The sequence below is a fragment of the Aquarana catesbeiana genome, linkage group LG07 (genome assembly GCF_042186555.1).
Source record: "Aquarana catesbeiana isolate 2022-GZ linkage group LG07, ASM4218655v1, whole genome shotgun sequence".
Taxonomy (NCBI): Eukaryota; Metazoa; Chordata; class Amphibia; order Anura; family Ranidae; genus Aquarana; species Aquarana catesbeiana.
In genome coordinates this window covers 287,784,057-287,792,968 of record NC_133330.1, presented here as the reverse complement: position 1 = coordinate 287,792,968, position 8,912 = coordinate 287,784,057, and positions in this window count along the sequence as shown.

Sequence of the window (8,912 nt, the reverse complement as noted above, 5' to 3'; positions counted from 1 at the left end):
AAGCATAACCAATTTAGGCTGCTGCATGCAACCAAATGTGTTCCCACGTCTAAAAAGTGTCATATAGGAAAAAAAAAAGTTCTGCGCTGCTAAGATTGTCTCCAATAAAAATGTGATAGAAGATATAATTCTGGCTACGAGTCATAATAATTTCAACTTTAAATTCACAATGACACATGACCCCCATATGATAACCTCTTTTGATGTCACTATCATAAAGGACTCAGATGGCCACCTCTCAAGCACATTATATCATAACCTGGCAACACAGTCCTACATGCCACCAGCTCTCATCCAAAATGTTTGATTAAATCTATACCCTATACTCAATATCTTCACATCCCACGGAATTGCATAAGTGATGAGACGTTCCATATGGAGGCGGCTCATCTACGTACACGACTCCTACAGAGAAAGTACGCAGCAACTGGCTTAAAAAGGGCATATAAAAGAGCGATGGATCAGACTAGACAATATACTTTTCAGCACGACAAGAAAAAATAAATATCAGTCCAGTGCTGCGGCCATGCAAACTAGGATCATTAAAACATACACAAAACAACATCAAAAGATTAGAAAGATTCTAGCCAGACATTGGCACATCTTACGCATCGATCCGGTTCTAAACCAATTTGTTTCCAAAAACCTCTTAATCACCTTTAGACAAACAAAGTTACTGAAGGACATGTTGGTCCACAGTGAATACACGGGGAATTTAGAGGGGATCCATGCAAAAGGAAGGGTACGTTTAGATGCGGAGGGGGGTGTTCTCACTGTCAATTCATAAACACAGACCATAATCAAATACTGCCCAGTGGACAGAAATACAGGTCTTCACACTTTGCTAATTGCCAAACGGCTGGGGTGGTCTATTTGTTGACCTACCCCTGTGGCTGTTTTTATGTTGGAAAAAACAAACTAGGGTTCCATAAGAGGGTCTACAGACACGTGCTAAGTATGAGGACCTGTAATCCAGATCTACCGCTGGGCAGACGTCCGCAATGTAAAATTCCCCAGCATCAAATTTCTGGTGCTGGATCGTGTCCATCCCAGTGCCAAAGGGGGAGACTGGGATAAAACTCTCTGACAAAGGGAGACCAGATGGATAGTGGCCCTGTGGGCCACCTCTCCCCCAGGGCTTAATGACTTAATGGGAAGGTCTGGGCTAACCTTTTGGGTATGCAGAGCTCCTTCCTCTACTTTGTTTTGTTCTTGTTTTTGGTTTTGGGAAAAAAGGAAAAAGGGGGAGAAAAGCCCAAAACAGACCCGTCATCTTTTACTATATGTTTCCCAATATCGATGCCTTTGTGGGTCAGCCTGTACACAAATGACACGGCTGACACAGAAAGGTGGGAAACTATTAAGCTGATAAATGCACAAGGATAATCAATGGGTGACATCCATTGTATCTGAGATCCTTTTTCTGACCTTTTCTCCTTTTTGCCAAGGCATGGCTGTTTCTTTCTCCACTCTATTTTCCTTTTTTTTTCTCCCTTGGTTTTATAATGAGTCTCTATGGGTATCATTATATGTCCTTATGCAATCATTATATAAGTACAATTGGCAATGTTGCTCTTTAAAATTGGTTGTTCTCTTTGCAGCATTCTAGCATTGTAACTTTATTTGCACACTAGATGGGGTCTGATGTGAGGGCGGCTGACGCTGCTCACTGGGGATCATGGTCCAGCTGACAAGGGCTCTCCGTTCTGTTTGGTTACACTTAGGGCTTGGTCACATGGATCTATACTTTTCCATTTTTCCCTCCCCTCTCCTTCCCCTTCTGTTTAGACTGAGGTATTCTCATGGACTGACATGCTCACTTTGGAGCACATGGCGCTGCCCCCTTGATGTGGAGGCTGTGCTATGCGTTCCACTTGCTGCAATGGGCAGCGTCTACCGTGCAGGCGCAATCACGCCGACGTACTATGCATGCGCAATCACGCCAACGTACTACGCGGGCGTCCAGCGGCATAGTTTAAAAAGACCCCTTGAGCAATGCAGTTCTATAGCACTGCTGGGAGAGATGGATGCCGGACGCTGATGAACCAATCTTAGTGCAGGTATAGATAGCACATCTAGCTGATAACAGCCATCACAGGCAGCAAGCAAAGGAAATTATAATTTCTGGCAAGATAAACAGTATTTTTTTTCTTTCTATACGGTCATTGTTAGGATAAAATGTGCATGAGATGTACAGAATGCTTTGTTTTTGTTTAAAGTAGAACCATGGGCAAAACTTTTTTTTTTTAATTTTGGATGCAGTAAGGGAGAGTTATAACCCCTGTCAGATTTTTTTTGTCATCTCTGTCCCATTGTGGAGATTTCCCTTCAGTTCCTGTCCCATAGCCAAACAGGAAGAGAGAGGAAGTCCCTGCAAATAAAGGAATTTCTTGGGAACTAGTGTCCCCATTGGAAGATTTCCAATCTATTACTTCTGGGGGACAACCCAAAATTTGGGATTTTTTTTTTTTTTTTTAACTTTCAATGATGATGGTAAATGGACCAATAGAGAGGGTGTATCTCCTTAACGGGGACACAGACCGCAATAAAAACTAACGGGAGTCTCTCTTCTCTCTCTCTCTCTCTCTCTCCCTCTCTCCTCTCTCCTCTCTCCTCTCTCCTCTCTCCTCTCTCCTCTCTCCTCTCTCCTCTCTCCTCTCTCTCCTCTCTTTTCCAGTCATCCTGAGTGCGCTGCATATGGACCAAAAAAGGCTATATTGAGGCTTTCGATAGCGTCACTCTATAATCTTTGGACTAAAAAAACTGGTAAACGCTGTTTGTTGAATTTTTTTCCCACTTGATATATGGCTAGGTCACAACATGTTTATGGATAGCTGCAGTAGTCAACACGTGTCTTTATATAGCTATAAGATTTTTGAAAAACCTCCCTTTCTTGATATTTCCTTTTTTTACTTTCTTAGACAAATTTATGATTACATATTCTCCTATGCAATACCCCTGACGAAGGGCTTGAATCAGAAACGCGTCGAATAACAGAGCTTTTTCACTAACCGGAGAGTATTCACAATACTGATTCATTGTTTGTTTTTTTGTCTTTTGGTATGTTAGGTTTTCATCGATCATTACATGTTTGGATGATCAAATTTTATGTGTAATAATAAATATATATTTTACATTACACTTTTGTGTGGTTGTTGCCTTTTAAAGTCCCAAGCAGAGGGGGGTGGGTCTCCTTTTTTCCTATATACCAGGGATGTGGCAACAACACACTAATTTCTGACATGGTGAAAACCCATCTATATATCGGCCCAAACCAGATCTATAATATTGAACCAGCAGACAGGTGCAAGCATATGATTAAATTATACATGGAACATACGGAAAACATGTTAGATGTATGTGCCTTGCTGAGTGACTGTAAGGCCTAACCATCGCCACTAGATGGCAGCAGCCGTCCATTTACACATTGAGACCATACACATACAGTATAGTAAAGGATATCACAATTCAGCCAAAGACAAAAATTACAAAAATACATAACAAACATAAATTGAAAACAACCCAGCCCCCCCCCGGCATTCCCTAATAACCAATAAAGGGAAAGAACCCCAGACCAGCTATAAAGAAGGAGTAATATCCTATTGATATCAGGCGGGGGATGGAAAGCAGAAAATAGAACACTTATAGAAAAGGCTTATAGCATTGTTTGACCCTCATGATTGTGTTGCTGCTAACAGGTGGATCCACCTAGCCTCCCTCTATAGGATTAGGAGATCCCAGTCGCCTCCTCTTATGTCTGTGTGAATTAGTTCAAGCGCGAAGAATCTAACACTATGTGGGTTCTTATTATGGTTCCAAGTTCCATGGGGGACATAATGTCACTACCCTTAATTGCAGATACATGGTCATAAATTTGTTTCCAAAAGAAACGTTTAGTCTTGCCGACATAGTAGCTGCCGCACACATATGTCATCAGGTATACAACACCCATTGTCTGGCAGTTTATAAAGTGATCAGCTTGATGTATTTCACCATTCGGTAAAGTATGTGTCTTTCCAGGCCACAGGAGCTGGCAGTATGGGCAGTCGCCACACCTGTGAGTTCCAAAATATTTACATTTTGCACTTTTTGCCCTCCCTATAGAAGTGACTTTGGACCAATTGGTTTCTTATGGAATTGTTTCTATGATAAACAATCTCTGTCTTGTCCCTAATGCAGCTGGCTACCCGAGGGTCAGCCTTCAGAAGGTACCAGTATTTGTTAACAATATGCTTGATCTGCTCTTGTTGCCTCGAATATCTGATAATGAACTTGGTTTTTCCAGTTTTGTCATCAGTGCAACGTTTAGCAGTTTGAAAAACCAAGTCCTCTCTAGCTTTTTGATGAGCCCTTTTCAAAATCTTTTTGGAGTATCCCCGGACAAGCAGTCTGTCTCTGAGTTTTAGCCTTGACCTGAATGTCCTCCTGTGACGAACAATTACGTTTAATACGTAAGTATTGTCCATAAGGGATCGATTAGACCAACCCAAATGGGTGGCCACTATTGGCTCTAAGAATGGTATTCCCAGCTGTGGGTTTCCGAAAAGAGGCGGTACCTAGTGTCAAAACTGTTTTGACAAAGATCTCCACATCAAGAAAAGAAATGATTGTCTGACTACAAGTCATAGTAAGTGACACGTTAAAGTCGTTGATATTAAGTCCCTGAATGAAAGCCTTCAGTAATTCTTTAAAACCATCCCAGAGTATGAGGATGTCATCTATGTACCTGTGCCATGATATAATGTGCCACAGATACATCGAGAGAGCCTCATCACTCATAATGTGGCGCTTTTAGTGCTTGACTGTGTGACATTTCCTGAAGAAGCGGGCTCTGTCTGGTTTTGTGTCTTCTTGATGTTATGTTAGTGTTACATGTTTTCAACCATTTTATCTTTTATAATAAATATTTGATACTTTTTATTCCTTGGTACCATTATAGTCCTTTCAGTTTAGTGTACATTGTACATTGTAGAAAAGTGTAATTTCTTCAGTGTTGTCACATAAAAAGATATAATAAAATATTTACAAAAATGTGAGGGGTGTACTCACTTTTGTGAGCTACTGTAAGAATGGTAACCTCAGCCTGGGCTCCCACCAGGCCATGCCCCCAACACGTTTCGCTCCACCCCTTAGAGCTCAATCATGGAGATCATCTGCAATGCAGAGGGACTACTTGTAAAGTTGTAGCTGTAGTAGGGGGCAAGAGCCTCATAAACTGATGCCTGCTCTGTAGTGCTGGCTCCTGTTCAATGCAGAGTGATACCAATTGCACTCCACCTCTTATCCCAGCTAGCAGTCTCCAGAGTGGTAGCAGCAGCAGTTTTCACACTGATGTGCTATGGTTTACCCACAACGCGGGTGCAGTGCAGTGTACCTGCAGCTTTCCTGCAGATTTGCTTCACTTAACTATTGACTTCTATTATATCCTGTGGGTTTGGTGCACTTTCTGAATGCAGGAGTTTTGGTGCACTTTCAGAAACACCTGCAGGATATAATAGAAGTCTATGGCAAAGCACAGCTAAACCAGGATGGTCGCAGATGCACTGTACTGCACCCGCAGTGCAGGTGAACTGCAGAACATCAGTGTTTAAGTAGCCTTTTAGGGGTCAGGGGGTGCAAGGGTGGTAAAACCCCATAGTTAAGACGTGTTTTTACCACCCCTGCCCCAACCGCATCCCCTTATCTGCAGTGGCCAAAGTGTACACATGTTGCAGCAGTTATACGCACTGTCATGGTTGGAGGATGTAGCACCTGCCAAGCATTACACATTCCAGTGAATGAGGTCGCTCTGCAATTGCATTGCAACCTTGTGCAGTACAGTAAACAAGGGGTTAAAGCAGGCAGCATTGTGTTGCTTTCTCACCACCTGCTTTAACCCCTTGAACCTCGCAGAAGCATGCAATTGCCGGGCGCTATTTACTTGAATTGGTCGTGATTGGCAGGTTGTAGCACCCAACAAAAGCAACAGGGGGTTTAAAGTGTACACCTTTGTCTGATGCCTCAGCAGCTAAAGGTGGTAGGGATTGGTGTAATCCGTGAATCAAGTGCAGGGTTTTACCACCCCCAACTTTGTGTGAACGAGTTGTAAGGGTGTCACTGCCGAATGCAACTAAGTGCAGCAGGCACTGATTCTCCCCTGAAAAGTGTTTGACAGGTGGTGAGGAGGCGATATGTTGCCTCCTCACCACCTGTTTTAAACACATGATTGCTGGGTCTTATAGACCCCACATCTCTCCATAAAGAGGACCTGTCATGCACTATTCTTATTATAAGGGATGTTTACATTCCTTGTAATAGGATTTAAAGTGATAAAAAAAATTGTTTTTGAAAGTGCCCCCTTATGCATACGTACGTGGCGCCCACATATGTAAATGCCGTTTAAACCACACATGTGAGGTATCGTCGTGAATGTTAGAGAGAGAGGAACAATTCTAGCCCAAGACCCCCCCTGTAACTCTTAATAGGTAACTTGTAAAAATGTTTAAAGTGTCACCTATGGAGATTTTTAGGTACCAAAGTCTGGCGCCATTCCACACGTGTGCGCAATTTTAAAGTGTGACATGTTAGGTATCTATTTTACTCAATTTTAACATCATCTTTCACATTATACAAAAAATTGAGCTAACTTTACTGGGTTTTTTATTTATGAAAACGCATTTGGAAAATTGCTGCGCAAATACAGTGTGATGGAAAAAATTGCAACAACCGCCATTTTATTTCTTAGGGTCTCTGCTAACTGCTAAAAAAAAACATATATAATATTTAGGGGTTCTGAGTAATTTTCTAAAAAAAAAAAAAAATTATGATTTTTACTTGTAGGAGAGGAGTGCCAGAATAGGCTTGAGTGGCAAGTGGTTAAGGTTGCTTACCTCTGCTTTAGAGGCTTCAGAAACAAAATATAATAAATGCACATTTTTTTTTACTGAATGTTAATTTCTTATTTTTTGTTAAAAGCTGACCTTAAAAGGTCACTTTTCATAAGGGTCACTGAAAAGTGATCCTTTATTGCAATCAGATGAAAACACTCGTTAGGCTGCCATTGCTGACCACCTTTTGAATGTTCCATTTTCCTGGCTGATCTGCTGGTCTCTTGCCTCAATACTTTATGAGCTGAGATGTTATTTTCACCACTAACATTGATACTTTCTGAGAGAATGGTCTGGGACAAGTACTGTATGCAGGGCCTGTGCAAGGCTTTTTTGTCTACATAGGCGGAGGTACATTTTGAGCCCCTCCCAATACCCCGCCATTGTGACAGGAGGGCATTGTGAAAGGAGAGGGGTATCTGGACACTGTGAGAGATGGGGGGGCAGGGTGACACGAGGGGGAGCAGGGTGAGAGATGGGGACAAGGTGAGGGATGGGGGGGGGGGCGCTGTGACAGAATGGGGGAGCCAATAAGCGGGAGCCGGAGTAAGGGGGCGGAGTGGATGCTGTGTGTCATCGGTCCAACAACCAATGGCTGTTCTCCTTCTATAGTGATCACACCCCCCTGTGCTGTCCGCTCCTGATGTCACCCTGGAGAGGGAAGGAAAGCCGCCCCTTCTATCACATGGCCAGCTTGTCCAAATACAGCTTTACACAAAGTTGCCAGCTCTCCCTGTAAAGGAATAGTGACCACTTACATCTCTAGCTGCCCGCAGCTCTGAACACCACCTTGTTGTAGAGACTCCTTCACATGACAGACTTACCTGAAAACGAAGCCTCCAGCTGTTAGCTGTCACCGCCGAAGTCGCTCTGTCTTCGCCCGGTCTTACTTCCGGGTTCGACTTCGGCGATGAGGTCACTCCCGCGCGCTGTTTACAACACGGCACAAGCATGCCGTTTCTTCAGCATGCATGCGCAGTGAGGTCACCTGCTGCATGTAAAATAAATGTCTCCTAAACAGTGCACGTTTAATAGATATTTACTGTTCCCATAGGTAAGCCTTATTATAGACTTACCTATAGGTAAAAAAAAAAACATACAAAAGGGAGTTTACTTCCACTTTCAGGGAGTGTCGATCCTTTGTGTCCCCACTGCCATCAATGGTTCCTCTCAATGTCCTCTGTTATTACAGGGTCCTGATTTAAGCGGGCCTTTGTTAAATAAAGCTGTATGCTACATTGGAATGCTAGCCATTTTTTCCTCCCAATTCATTCAGATGGAGGTGTGGAAGGATTAGAACACCTGTCCCTGTTGGATAGATTTCCCCTCACTCCCTGTCCTGGGAAACACAAAGGAAGTTTCCCCATCAGTGGCACAAATGGTTCTAACCCATAAAAGATGGATGGCTTAAAAAAAAAAAAAAAAAACATTATACTCATTTAGGTGGATGCAGCATTGATCTGATGCATCTGTACCCCACTGGCTCTGTAGAAAGAACTGAGCGATCAAACACCGCTGATCGCTCAGTCCTCCCCCTCCGCTCTGAACAGATTGGGATTGATTTACTAAAGGTAAATCAACTGTGCATTACAAGTGCGCTTGGAAGTGCAGGCGTTGTAGATCTCTGGGGGACACGCAAGGGAAAAAAAAAAGCATTTTTGCTTGCACATGATTGGATGATAGAAATCAGCAGAACTTCCCCTCATTTCAGATCTTCCCCTCAGATCAACAGCGAGTGCACTTGTAGTGCACAGTGTATTTGCCTTTAGTAAATAAACCCCACTGTGTATAATTACCTTGCAAGAGTGATCCAATGGCAGGGGAAACACAGGTAAAGGGTGGTCTTGTGGGTGTATGTTTTATTTATTTTCATACACAGGAGAACTTGAACTATGTGCAATAATCTGAAGAACCCGATAAACGTTTTATCCTGTCCAGCAGTATGGTGTAGGGGCCCACTTGGGGTGCCCATGTCCATAGACCTCAGAAGGTGGTTGTATGCCTAAACATCTCGGTTTCACAGTACTGCCTTAGGCCCCTTGAGGA